The sequence below is a fragment of the Balaenoptera borealis genome (assembly GCF_965194805.1).
Source record: "Balaenoptera borealis genome assembly, chromosome: 4".
Lineage (NCBI taxonomy): Eukaryota > Metazoa > Chordata > Mammalia > Artiodactyla > Balaenopteridae > Balaenoptera > Balaenoptera borealis.
This window is the reverse complement of record NC_138861.1, coordinates 102,413,072-102,427,989: the sequence shown is the minus strand read 5'-3', so window position 1 is coordinate 102,427,989 and position 14,918 is coordinate 102,413,072. Positions and strand designations below refer to the sequence as shown.

General features: G+C 37.7%; 1 protein-coding gene across 3 annotated transcripts in view; it reads right to left on the bottom strand.

Annotated features, from left to right (window-relative positions):
* KCNIP4 (potassium voltage-gated channel interacting protein 4) overlaps positions 1-14,918 on the bottom strand; it is a 1,207,795-nt gene that overhangs the window by 561,118 nt on the left and 631,759 nt on the right. The window lies entirely within an intron of this gene.

Sequence of the window (14,918 nt, the reverse complement as noted above, 5' to 3'; positions counted from 1 at the left end):
AACCTGCCACACTAAACTAAAGATGGGTTAAAGAGAGAAAATGGATCCTTCTGGTGATAAGACTTAATGACTGGAGACCAAAAGGCAATGGTCTGCTTGTTTTTTGATAACTTAGCCCAAAAACCTTGGGGTCTTTATACCACTACTTCATCATATCACTTCAGAAATAAACTGCAGTAAAGGCATTATTTTCCTAAATATACTAAATACTGTGACAGAAAGAGTTTGTAATACAAGTTCGCACTGTCTGTTGCAAAGCCAGTTCAGGAAGGCAGCCACAAAAACTCGTCTTTCATTCATCCAACAACCATTCATAGAGCACCGAATAGTCAAGCAGTAGCATCATGGTTGAGATCGGGATTCGGGAATCAAGGATTCAAGACTTTCCTCAGCTTTGTACAAGCATGTGGCATTGAACAAATTACTCAGTTTCTTTATCCTTAAAATAAGGGTAATATAATATCCACCTCATAGGCTGTGGTAAGGAATAAGAAAACAAAATGAGTAAAATGTCCACTACATAGTAAAGTCTCAAAAAAAGGTTAGTTTTCCCACAGAATAATGTATCCTGAGGGACAGATAAACGTTTAAGATATCCTGCATTTGAGAATATAAGTTTTAGGAGAGGATGAAAAGGTACCTGGTGGAGTGGATGGAGTTAAATAACTTTGGGTCTTTTAAGGATAAACAGTGCCCCTTCTCCATTTTTAAAAACAGCTTTATTGAGGTATAATTTGCATGGCATTAAATTCACCCGTTTAAGTGTACTAAATAAATTAATAACTTTTAGCGAATTTACTGAGTTGCACAACCATTGCCAAATTCCAACATTAGAAAATATTTTTTTAATTGTTTCTAATATTCTCCAATTATTTTTTTTTTAATTTATTTATTTTTGGCTGTGTTGGGTCTTTGTTTCTGCGCGCGGGCTTTCTCTAGTTGTGGCGAGCCGGGGCTACACTTCGTTGCCGTGCACGGGCTTCTCATTGCGGTGGCTTCTCTTGTTGTGGAGCATGGGCTCTAGGCGCGTGGGTTTCAGTCGTTGTGGCTCACGGGCTCAGTAGTTGTGGCACATGGGCTTAGTTGCTCCGTGGCATGTGGGATCTTCCCAACCAGGGATTGAACCCATGTCCCCTGCATTGGCAGGCAGATTCTTAACCACTGTGCCACCAGTGAAGTCCCTAGAATATTTTTATCACCCCTCAAAAGATCTCTCATGCCCATTTGTGATCATTCCTCCTAGCCCCAGGCAACCTCTAGCTTACTTTCTGTCTCTATAGATTTGCCTTTTCCTGATATTTCATATAAATGGAATCACACAATATGTGGTCTTTAGTGTCTGGCTTTATCATGTCACATAAGGTGAAAGTCAGCCCTGTGATAGCATGTATCTATACTTTGTTCTTTTTATTGCTAAATAGTATTCCATTCTATTAATATACTATGTTACTCTATTCACCAGTTGACTGACATTTGAGTTGTTTCCAGTTTTGACTGCTACCATAAACATTTAATTACAAGTCTTTTTCTAGATACATGTTTTCATTTCTTCTGGGTATAATCCTAAGAATCTCCCTTCCCCATTTTAAGTAAAGAATCTGCCCCTGACAGACTCCAGTGCAACTCATTGGGGAGAGGAGTAGAGTTCTGATTTCAGCTCACTTGTAACTACTGAATCAGCTCATACTATGAAGTAGAGAAAGCACATCAGTTCTTGTTTCTGCCCTTTTTCCCTATAAATTTCCTTGTGACCTTGGGAGAGAAGTAGCATACCTCTCAGAACCTAAGTATCTCCATTTGTGAACCAGAGGCAGGAACTAGATGTTCTCTGAATTGTCTTCGACCTTCAAAAGCATATAATGTTTTCAGTTACTAAAGAATTTAAAAACAAACCAAGAACACAATCAATGAATCATCTCCCTTGCCTCTGGCATTTTCTGGGCTGGCACTATGTGGGATACCAGAACTAGTTACAAAAAAATATACAGAAATGGATGACACAGAAAGTATTTGTATACTCTTCTAGGCACACAGAATCCAGGATTTTCAAGTGGGCACTCTAAATATGTCTCTTCTGCTTCTGAGGTTCTTCCTGCATATCACTATACTTCTCTGACCATAGTTTCTAAGGCAGTAATTTCATTCAAAGTTAACTGGGCATAAAACAGACATCGCTACAACAGAATAGGGTGGCTTATTTTACCAAACACTTTTAAAAAGTTTAAATCCAAGGGACGACCATTTCCTTCAAAGCAGTCATCTCAATGATTAGACTTCTTTTTTTTTCATTTATTCTGACATTTCTCAGAGCATATTTCACTTTGGAACTGCCCTCCAAGCTGGTGGCAGAGAAAATTTTCAAAATTCATTTCAAAACTTATTATTAAATATTTAACATATAGCAAAAAGTATAAAGAATAATAAAGTGAACATGCATGTACCAATCACAGAGCTTTAAAAAGTTCACTGGCAATGCTATGAAGACTATCTGTACCCCTCCTTGGTCACATCTACCTCTCCTCAATTCCCTCTGTCCTATCCCCAACACTTTCCTCATTTGATCATGGCTATTCCCACATATATATTTGTACTTTCCTACATATATATGTTGTCCTAAGTAATATATGATATTGTTTTTTCAGGTTTAAATAATTACATAGATGGTATCACATTATATGTATTCCTTAGCAATTTTCAATTTTCACTCAATATTTTATTTGTTAGGTTTATCTATGGATATTTATCTCTGGTGATATGTGAGTTCCTCATCAATATTCACACTGTGGACCATCACGTTGTTTTAAATAAGCCTCAATTATTTATCTTACTTCCTATTGAGGTATATTTAGGTGGTATCCAATATTTTGCTACCATAAACACTTTACCAATAAACATTTTTGTTTCTATCTCCTTTGTGAACGTATCAAGGGGTTTCTCCAGGGTATATACCTAGAAGTGGAATTTCCATATTGTGGCAAATGGACATCTTCACCTGTACTATTTATTACTAAATTTTCTGCAAAATGTTTGCACCAACTTGCATTCTACCCATCAGGGTATAAAGTTCTCATTTCTCTATAACCACCCCAAACTTGGTATGGTTACACATTTTAATTTTTTTTTTAAGTTTTTAATTTAATTTTATTTATTTTTTTATACAGCAGGTTCTCATTAGTCATCCATTTTATACACATCAGTGTATACATGTCAATCCCAATCTCCCAGTTCATCAGACCACCACCCCCACTCCCTGCTGCTTCCCCCCACTTGGTGTCCATACGTTTTTTCTCTACATCTATGTCTCAATTTCTGCCCTGCAAACTGGTTCATCTGTACCATTTTTCTAGGTTCTACATATATGTGTTAATAAACAATATTTGCTTTTCTCTTTGTGACTTACTTCACTCTGTATGACAGTCTCTAGATCCATCCACGTCTCTACCAATGACCCAATTTCGTTCCTTTTTATGGCTGAGTAATATTCCATTGTATATATGTACCACTTCTTCTTTATCCATTCGTCTGTCGATGGGCATTTAGGTTGCTTCCATGACCTGGCTATTGTAAATAGTGTTGCAATGAACATTGGGGTGCATGTGTCTTTCTGAATTATGGTTTTCTCTGGGTATATGCCCAGTAGTGGGATTGCTGGGTCATATGGTAATTCTATTTTTAGTTTTTTAAGGAACCTCCATACTGTTTTCCATAGTGGCTGTATCAATTTACATTCCCACCAACAGTGCAAGAGGGTTCCCTTTTCTCCACACCCTCTCCAGCATTTATTGTTTCTAGATTTTCTGATGATGCCCATTCTAACTGGTGTGAGGTGATACCTCATTGTAGTTTTGATTTGCATTTCTCTAATAATTAGTGATGTTGAGCAGTTTTTCATGTGCCTCTTGGCCATCTGTATGTCTTCTTTGGAGAAATGTATATTTAGGTCTTCTGCCCATTTTTGGATTGGGTTGCTTGTTTTTTTTAATATTGAGCTGCATGAGCTGTTTATATATTTTGGAGATTAATCCTTTGTCCGTTGATTCATTTGCAAAGATTTTCCCCCATTTTGAGGGTTGTCTTTTTGTCTTGTTTACGGTTTCCTTTGATGTGCAAAAGTTTTTGAGTCTCATTAGGTCCCATTTGTTTATTTTTGTTTTTATTTCCATTACTCTAGGAGGTGGATCAAAAAAGATCTTGCTGTGATTTATGCCAAAGAGTGTTCTTCCTATGTTTTCCTCTAAGAGTTTGATAGTGTCCAGTCTTACATTTAGGTCTCTAATCCATTTTGAGTTTATTTTTGTGTATGGTGTTAGGGAGTGTTCTAATTTCATTCTTTTACATGTACTTGTCCAGTTTTCCCAGCACCACTTACTGAAGAGATTGTCTTTTCCCCATTGTATATGCTTGCCTCCTTTGTCAAGATTAGTTGACCATAGGTGCGTGGGTTTATCTCTGGGCTTTCTACCTTGTTCCATTGACCTTATTTCTGTTTTTGTGCCAGTACCATACTGTCTTGATTACTGTAGCTTTGTAGTATAGTCTGAAGTCAGGGAGTCTGATTCCTCCAGCTCCATTTTTTTCCCTCAAGACTGCTTTGGTTATTCGGGGTCTTTTGTGTCTCCGTACAAATTTTAAGATTTTTTGTTCTAGTTCCATAAAAACTGCCCTTAGTAATTTGATAGGGATTGCATTGAATCTGTAGATTGCTTTGGGTAGTAGAGTCATTTTCACAATATTGATGCTTCCAATCCAAGAACATGGTATATCTCTCCATCTGTTGGTATCACCTTTAATTTCTTTCATCAGTGCCTTATAGTATTCTGCATAGAGGTCTTTTGTCTCCTTAGGTAGGTTTATTCCTACGTATTTTATTCTTTTGTTGCAATGGTAAATGGGAGTATTTCCTTAATTTCTCTTTCAGATTTTTCATCATTAGTGTATAGGAATGCAAGAGATTTCTGTGCATTAATTTTGTATCCTGCTACTTCACCAAATTTACTGATTACCTCTAGTAGTTTTCTGGTGGCATTTTTAGGATTCTCTATGTATAGTATCATGTCATCTGCAAACAGTGACAGTTTTACTTCTTCTTTTCCAATTTTTATTCCTTTTATTTCTTTTTCTTCTCTGATTGCCATGGCTAGGACTTCCAAAACTATGTTGAATAACAGTGGTGAGATTGGATATCCTTGTCTTGTTCTTGATCTCAGAGGAAATGCTTTCAGTTTTTCACCATTGAGAATGATGTTTGCTGTGGGTCTGTTGTATATGGCCTTTACTATGTTGAGGTAGGTTCCTTCTATGTCCACTTTCTGGAGAGCTTTTATCATAAATGGGTGTTGAATTTTGTCAAAAGCTTTTTCTGCATCTATTGAGATGATCATATGGTTTTTCTTCTTCAATTTGTAAATGTGGTGTATCACGTTGATTGATTTGCATATATTGAAGAATCCTTGCAAACCTGGGCTAAATCCCACTTGATCCTGCTGTATGATCCTTTTAATGTGTTGTTGGATTCTGTTTGCTAGTATTTTGTTGAGGATTTTTGCATCTATATTCATCAGTGATATTGGCCTGTAATTTTCTTTTTTTGTAGTATCTTTGTCTGGTTTTGGTATCAGGGTGATGGTGGCCTCATAGAATGAGTTTGAGAGTGTTCCTTCCTCTGCAATTTTTTGGAAGAGTTTGAGAAGGATGGGTGTTAGCTCTTCTCTAAATGTTTGATAGAATTCACCTGTGAAGCCATGTGGTCCTGGACGTTTGTTTGTTGGAATATTTTTAATGACAGTTTCAATCTCATTACTTGTGATTGGTCTGTTAATATTTTCTATTTTTTCCTGGTTCAGTCTTGGAAGGTTTTCCCTTTCTAAGAATTTGTCCATTTCGTCCAGGTTGTCCATTTTATTGGCATACAGTTGCTTGTAGTAGTCTCTTAGGATGCTTTGTATTTCTGCAGTGTCTGTTGTAACTTCTCCTTTTTCATTTCTAATTGTATTGATTTGAGTCCTCTCCCTCTTTTTCTTGATGAGTCTGGCTAATGGTTTATCAGTTTTGTTTATCTTCTCAAAGAACCAACTTTTAGTTTTATTGATCTTTGCTATTGTTTTCTTTGTTTCTATTTCATTTATTTCTGCTCTGACCTTTATGATTTCTTTCCTTCTGTTAACTTTGGGTTTTGTTTGTTCTTCTTTCTCTAGTTTCTTTAGGTGTAAGGTTAGATTGTTTACTTGAGATTTTTCTTGTTTCTTGAGGTAGGCCTGAATAGCTATAAACTTCCCTCTTAGAACTGCTTTTGCTGCATCCCATAGGTTTTGGATCGTCGTGTTTTCATTGTCATTTGTCTATAGGTATTTTTTGAGTTCTTCTTTGATTTCTTCAGTGATCTCTTGGTTATTCAGTAACGTATTGTTTAGCCTCCATTTGTTTGTGTATTTTATGTTTTTTTTCCCTGTAAATCATTTCTAATCTCATAGCGTTGTGGTCAGAAAAGATGCTTGATATGATTTCAATTTTCTTAAATTTACTGAGACTTGATTTGTGACCCAAGATGTGATCTATCCTGGAGAATGTTCTGTGTGCACTTGAGAAGAAAGTGTAATCTGCTGTTTTTGGATGGAATGTCCTATAAATGTCAATTAAAGCTATCTGGTCTATCGTGTCATTTAAAGCTTGTATTTCCTTATTAATTTTCTGTCTGGATGATCTGACCATTGGTGTAAGTGAGGTGATAAAGTCCCCCACTATTACTGTGTTACTGTCCATTTCCTCTTTTACAGCTGTTAGTAGTTGCCTTATGTATTGAGGTGCTCCTATGTTGGGTGCATATATATTTACAATTGTTATATCTTCTTCTTGGATCGATCCCTTGATCATTATGTAGTGTCCTTCCTTGTCTCTTGTAACATTCTTTATTTTAAAGTCTATTTTATCTGTTATGAGTATTGCTACTCCAGCTTTCTTTTGATTTCCATTTGCATGGAGTATCTTTTTCCATCCCCTCACTTTCAATCTGTATGTGTCCCTAGGTCTGAAGTGGGTCTCTTGTAGACAGCATATATATGGCTCTTGTTTTTGTATCCATTCAGCAAGCCTGTGTCTTTTTTTTCTTTCTTTTTTTTTTTTTAAACATCTTTATTGAAGTATAATTGCCTTACAATAGTGTGTTAGCTTCTGCTTTATAACAAAGTGAATCAGTTATACATATACAATATGTTCCCATTTCTCTTCCCTCTTGCATCTTCCTCCCTCCCACCCTCCCCATCCCACCCCTCTAGGTGGTCACAAAGCACCGAGCTGATCTCCCTGTGCTATGCGGCTGCTTCCCACTAGCTATCTATTTTACATTGGGTAGTGTATATATGTCCATGACACTCTCTTACCCTGTCACATCTCACCCCACCCCCTCCCCATATCCTCAAGTCCATTCTCTACTAGGTCTGTGTCTTTATTCCCGTCTTGCCACTAGGTTCTTCATGGCCTTTTTTTTTTTTTTTTTCCTTAGATTCCGTATATATGTGTTAGCATACTGTATTTGTTTTTCTCTTTCTGACTTACTTCACTCTGTATGACAGACTCTAACTCCATCCACCTCATTACCAATACCTCCATTTCATTTCTTTTTATGGCTGAGTAATATTCCATTGTATATATGTGCCACATCTTCTTTATCCATTCGTCTGTCGATGGACATTTAGGTTGCTTCCAGGTCCTGGCTATTGTAAATAGAGCTGCAATGAACATTGTGGTACATGACACTTTTTGACCTATGGTTTTCTCAGGGTATATGCCCAGTAGTGGGATTGCTGGGTCGTATGGTAGTTCTATTTGTAGTTTTTTAAGGAACCTCCATACTGTTCTCCATAGTGGCTGTATCAATTTACATTCCCACCAACAGTGCAAGAGTGTTCCCTTTCCTCCACACCCTCTCCAGCATTTATTGTTTCTAGATTTTTTGATGATGGCCATTCTGACCAGTGTGAGATGATATCTCATTGTAGTTTTGATTTGCATTTCTCTAATGATTAATGATGTTGAGCATTCTTTCATGTGTCTGTAGGCCATCTGTATATCTTCTTTGGAGAAATGTCTATTTAGGTCTTCTGCCCATTTTTGGATTGGGTTGTTCGTTTTTTTGTTATTGAGCTGCATGAGCTGCTTGTAAATCTTGGAGATTAATCCTTTGTCAGTTGCTTCATTTGCAAATATTTTCTCCCATTCTGATGGTTGTCTTTTGGTCTTGTTTATGGTTTCCTTTGCTGTGCAAAAGCTTTTAAGTTTCATTAGGTCCCATTTGTTTATTTGTGTTCTTATTTCCATTTCTCTGGGAGCTGGGTCCAAAAGAATCTTGCTGTGATGTATGTCATAGAGTGTTCTGCCTATGTTTTCCTCTAAGAGTTTGATAGTGTCTGCCCTTACACTTAGGTCTTTAATCCATTTTGAGTTTATTTTTGTGCATGGTGTCAGGGAGTGTTCTAATTTCATACTTTTACATGTACCTGTCCAATTTTCCCAGCACCACTTATTGAAGAGGCTGTCTTTTCTCCACTGTATATGCTTGCCTCCTTTATCAAAGATAAGGTGACCATATGTGTGTGGGTTTATCTCTGGGCTTTCTATCCTGTTCCATTGATCTATATTCTGTTTTTGTGCCAGTACCAAACTGTCTTGATTACTGAAGCTTTGTAGTATAGTCTGAAGTCAGGGAGCCTGATTCCCCCAGCTCCATTTTTCGTTCTCAAGATTGCTTTGGCTATTCGGGGTCTTTTGTGTTTCCATACAAATTGTGAAATTTTTTGTTCTAGTTCTGTGAAAAATGCCAGTGGTAGTTTGATAGGGATTGCACTGAATCTGTAGATTGCTTTGGGTAGTAGAGTCATTTTCACAATGTTGATTCTTCCAATCCAGGAACATGGTATACCTCTCCATCTATTTGTATCATCTTTAATTTCTTTCATCAGTGTCTTATAATTTTCTGCATACAGGTCTTTTGTCTCCTTAGGTAGGTTTATTCCTAGATATCTTATTCTTTTTGTTGCAATGGTAAACGGGAGTGTTTTATTAATTTCACTTTCAGATTTTTCGTCATTAGTGTATAGAAATGCAAGCGATTTCTGTGCATTAATTTTGTATCCTGCTACTTTACCAAATTCATTGATTAGCTCTAGGAGTTTTCTGGTAGCCTCTTTAGGATTCTCTATGTATAGTATCATGTCATCTGCAAATAGTGACAGCTTTACTTCTTCTTTTCCGATTTGGATTCCTTTTATTTGTTTGTCTTCTCTGATTGCTGTGGCTAACACTTCCAAAACTATGTTGAATAATAGTGGTGAGAGTGGGCAACCTTGTCTTGTTCCTGATCTTAGTGGAAATGGTTTCAGTTTTTCACCATTGAGGACAATGTTGGCTGTGGGTTTGTCATATATGGCCTTTATTATGTTGAGGAAAGTTCCCTCTATGCCTACTTTCTGCAGGGCTTTTATCATAAATGGGTGTTGAATTTTGTCGAAAGCTTTCTCTGCATCTATTGAGATGATCATATGGTTTTTCTCCTTCAATTTGTTAATATGGTGTATCACATTGATTGATTTGCGTATATTGAAGAATCCTTGCATTCCTGGGATAAACCCCACTTGATCATGGTGTATGATCCTTTTAATGTGCTGTTGGATTCTGTTTGCTCGTATTTTGTTGAGGATTTTTGCATCTATGTTCATCAGTGATACTGGACTGTAGTTTTCTTTCTTTGTGACATCTTTGTCTGGTTTTGGTATCAGGGTGATGGTGGCCTCATAGAATGAGTTTGGGAGTGTTCCTCCCTCTGCAATATTTTGGAAGAGTTTGAGAAGGATAGGTGTTAGCTCTTCTCTAAATGTTTGATAGAATTCACCTGTGAAGCCATCTGGTCCTGGGCTTTTGTTTGTTGGAAGCTTTTTAATCACAGTTTCAATTTCAGTGCTTGTGATTGGTCTGTTCATATTTTCTATTTCTTCCTGGTTCAGTCTCGGCAGTTTGTGCATTTCTAAGAATCTGTCCATTTCTTCCAGGTTGTCCATTTTATTGGCATAGAGTTGCTTGTAGTAATCTCTCATGATCTTTTGTATTTCTGCAGTGTCACTGGTTATTTCTCCTTTTTCATTTCTAATTCTATTGATCTGAGTCTTCTCCCTTTTTCTCTTGATGAGTCTGGCTAATGGTTTATCAATTTTGTTTATCTTCTCGAAGAACCAGCTTTTAGTTTCATTGATTTTTGCTATTGTTTCCTTCATTTCTTTTTCATTTATTTCTGACCTGATCTTTATAATTTCTTTCCTTCTGCTGGCTTTGGGGTTTTTTTGTTCTTCTTTCTCTAATTGCTTTAGGTGCAAGGTTAGGTTGTTTATTCGAGATGTTTCCTGTTTCTTGAGGTAGGCTTGTATTGCTATAAACGTCCCTCTTAGCACTGCTTTTGCTGCGTCCCATAGGTTTTGGGTCGTCGTATCTCCATTGTCATTTATTTCTAGGTATTTTTTGATTTCCCCTTTGATTTCTTCAGTAATCACTTCATTATTAAGTAATGTATTGTGTAGCCTCCATGTGTTTGTATTTTTTACAGATCGTTTCCTGTAATTGATATCTAGTCTCATAGCGTTGTGGTCGGAAAAGATACTTGATACGATTTCAATTTTCTTAAATTTACCAAGGTTTGATTTGTGACCCAAGATATGATCTATCCTGGAGAATGTTCCATGAGCACTTGAGAAAAATGTGTATTCTGTTGTTTTTGGGTGGAATGTCCTATAAATATCAATTAAGTCCATCTTGTTTAATGTATCATTTAAAGCTTGTGTTTCCTTATTTATTTTCATTTTGGATGATCTGTCCATTGGTGAAAGTGGGGTGTTAAAGTCCCCTACTATGATTGTGTTGCTGTCAATTTCCCCTTTTATGGCTGTTAGTACTTGCCTTATGTATTGAGGTGCTCCTATGTTGGGTGCATAAATATTTACAATTGTTATACCTTCCTCTTGGATCGATCCCTTGATCATTATATAGTGTCCTTCTTTGTCTCTTGTAATAGTCTTTATTTTAAAGTCTATTTTGTCTGATATGAGAATTGCTACTCCAGCTTTCTTTTGATTTCCATTTGCATGGAATATCTTTTTCCATCCCCTCACTTTCAGTCTGTATGTGTCTCTAGGTCTGAAGTGGGTCTCTTGTAGACAGCATATATATGGGTCTTGTTTTTGTATCCATTCAGCCAGCCTGTGTCTTTTGGTGGGAGCATTTAATCCATTCACGTTTAAGGTAATTATCAATATGTATGTTCCTATTACCATTTTCTTAATTGTTTTGGGTTTGTTTTTGTAAGTCCTTTTCTTCTCTTGTGTTTCCCACTTAGAGAAGTTCCTTTAGCATTTGTCGTAGAGCTGGTTTGGTGGTGCTGAATTCTCTTAGCTTTTGCTTGTCTTTAAAGCTTTTGATTTCTCCATCGAATCTGAATGAGATCCTTGCTGGGTAGAGTAATCTTGGTTGTAGGTTCTTCCCTTTCATCACTTTAAGTATATCATGCCACTCCCTTCTGGCTTGTAGAGTTTCTGCTGAGAAATCAGCTGTTAACCTTATGGGAATTCCCTTGTATATTATTTGTCATTCTTCCCTTGCTGCTTTCAGTAACTTTTCTTTGTCTTTAATTTTTGCCAGTTTGATTACTATGTGTCTCGGCGTGTTTCTCCTTGGGTTTATCCTGTATGGGACTCTCTGCACTTCCTGCACTTGGGTGGCTCTTTCCTTTCCCATGTTAGGGAAGTTTTCAACTATAATCCCTTCAAATATTTTATCAGGTCCTTTCTCGCTCTCTTCTCCTTCTGGGACCCCTATAATGCAAATGTTGTTGCATTTAATATTTTCTCAGAGGTCTCTTAGGCTGTCTTCATTTCTTTTCATTCTTTTTTCTTTATTCTGTTCCGCAGCAGTGAATTCCACCATTCTGTCTTCCAGGTCACTTATCCATTCTTTGCCTCAGTTATTCTGCTTTTGATTCCTTCTAGTGTAGTTTTCATTTCAGTTATTGTATTGTTCATCTGTTTGTTTGTTCTTTAATTCTTCTAGATCTTTGTTAAACATTTCTTGCATCTTCTCAATCTTTGCCTCCATTCTTTTTCCAAGGTCCTGGATCATCTTCACTATCATTATTCTGAATTCTTTTTCTGGAAGGTTGCCTATCTCCACTTCATTTAGTTGTTTTTCTGGGGGTTTATCTTGTTCCTTCATCTGGTACGTAGCCCTCTGCCTTTCCATCTTGTTTATCTTTCTGTGAATGTGGTTTTTGTTCCACAGGCTGCAGGATTGTAGTTCTTCTTGCTTCTGCTGTCTGCCCTCTGGTGGATGAGGCTATCTAAGAGGCTTGTGCAAGTTTCCTGATGGGAGCAACTGATGGTGGGTAGAGCTGACTGTTGCTCTGGTGGGCAGAGCTCAGTAAAACTTTAATCCGCTTGACTGCTGATGGGTGGGGCTGGGTCCCCTCCCTGTTGGCTGTTTGGCCTGAGGTGACCCAACACTGGATCATCCCCAGGCTCTTTGGTGGGGCTAATGGCGGACTCTGGGAGGGCTCACACCAAGGAGTACTTCCCAGAACTTCTGCTGCCAGTGTCCTTGTCCTCATGGTGAGACAGAGCCACCCCCTGCCTCTGCAGGAGACCCTCCAACACTAGTAGGTAGGTCTGGTTCAGTCTCTATGGGGTCACTGCTCCTTCCCCTGGGTCCCAATGCACACACTACTTAGTGTGTGCCTTCCAAGAGTGGAGTCTCTGTTCCCCCCAGTCCTGTCGAAGTTCTGCAACCAAATCCCGCTAGCCTTCAAAGTCTGATTCTCTAGGAATTCCTCCTCCGTTGCCCGACTCCCGGGTTTTGGAAGCCTGACGTGGGGCTCAGAACCTTCCATCCAGTGGGTGGACTTCTGTGGTATAAGTGTTCTCCAGTTTGTGAGTCACCCACCCAGCAGTTATGGGATTTGATTTTATTGTGATTGCGCCCCTCCTACCATCTCATCGTGGCTTCTCCTTTGTCTTTGGATGTGGGGTATCTTTTTTGGTGAGTTCCAGTGTCTTCCTGTCAATGACTGTTCAGTAGTTAGTTATCTACACATTTTAATTTTTACCAGTTACCAATTTGATTTTTAAAAATCTAATTTAACAATCACTGAGTATCTACTCTGGATATACCTCTGTACTTGGTTCCGTATAGAATGCAAAGCAAGATGTAATGGATTTGGAGGAACTTAATATACAGCCTTCACTCCTGCCACCTGTGAAAACCAAGGCAAGTGACCTAACCTTCTCAGGCCTCAATTTCTTCGTCTGTAATATTAAGGGCTGGACAAGAAAATTTCTCAGACCCCTTTTACCTCTAATCTTGTCTCTATGATGCTCCATGGGAGCTTACAAACCCATAGAAGAAACAGCATATACATAAGTAACTGTAACAGCAGCAAAATACACAAATAAGGGATTAGGAGAGTATAGAAGATGGGATCCAAATAGGAAAGAGGGAGGAACTGGAAAGATTGTATCAAAGAGGTTTGGATGAGCTTCATCCAGGATGGCATGGAGGACACTTCCAGGAATTAATGGAGGAAAGGAAAGTCAGAGAGAGGAAAGAGCTTGGGAAGAGGCCTAAAGATGAGAGAGTGAAGCGAACAAAGGTAGAGGGGTGGTGTGGTTACAGTACACGGTATGAGGTAAGTGCTGGGGGTGCGGGGTGGGGGAATGAGGGCAGGTACATGGTATTTTTATTATGCCAAAGTGTAATAAATCTTCATCATTTTGTTGATGATTTTATTTTTAAAACCCCCCAAAGCAACTTGGAATCAAATCTGTAACTAAGGCAGATGGTCAATTTATTTTCACTTGAAAATGAAGCCATAAAACTAATTACTGTGAGGCTCATAGACTGACTGGATAGTCACTTCTCAAACAAGATTGCTCAGGGGTTTTGGTAAACAGGAAGAAGCATTGTAGAAATAAGAATGTAGCCTCCTCAGCTTACTACTTTAAGTAAACATGCTCTTTTGGATTTTTAAATTCTGGTGGGTTGGTTTAAAAGAGTCCATTATTTACAGTTATACCTGGTTCACAAAACTCTCAGAACCTGATGGAATCTCAGCATTCCCAGGCAAAATTTCTAAAGTACAAAATAAATTTTATTCCTGAGAGGAAAAAAAAATCCCTTGTAAGGAGCTATAACATTTTATACTAGAATGGCGGAGAATTTCACTTTGAAAAATAATTTATGTATCTGATTCTGAATAAGCTGTTATCATTGGTTAAGAATATGGACACAACAGGCAAAATATTTACATGGATACAAATCTTGACTCTTCCATTATAAACTAGGATATTTATTTAAGCAAGTTATTTATACTGTTTGCTAATATTAGAATTGCATTTGGCTACATGCAGCAAAATATCTAAATCAATTTCCATATGTTTAAGTCACTACTCTTTTTCCCATAAAATAAGAAATCAGAGGCAGGCAGCTCAAGGGTGGTACAGTGGCTCCACTGCACCACTCATTGTCATCAACAAGTCAATACCTTTATCTTTCTGACTCACCATTTATTGTGTGTGTTTTTTGTTTTTTTAATACTTCACTTTGTTAGAGCAGTTTTAGGTTCACAGCAAAAATTGAAAGAAGGTACAGAGATCTCCCATATACCTCCTGGGTCCACACACATACAGCTTCCCCCACTATCAACATTGCTCACCAGAGTGGTACCTTTGTTACCAAGAATGGAAGTACATAATAATCACCCAAAGGTCATAGTTTACCTTAAGGTTCACTCTTAGTGCTGTAAATCTATGGTTTTGGACAAACGTATAGTGATGTATATTTATCCTTTTAATATAATATTATTTTATAACCCTAAAAATCCTGTGTTCTGCCCA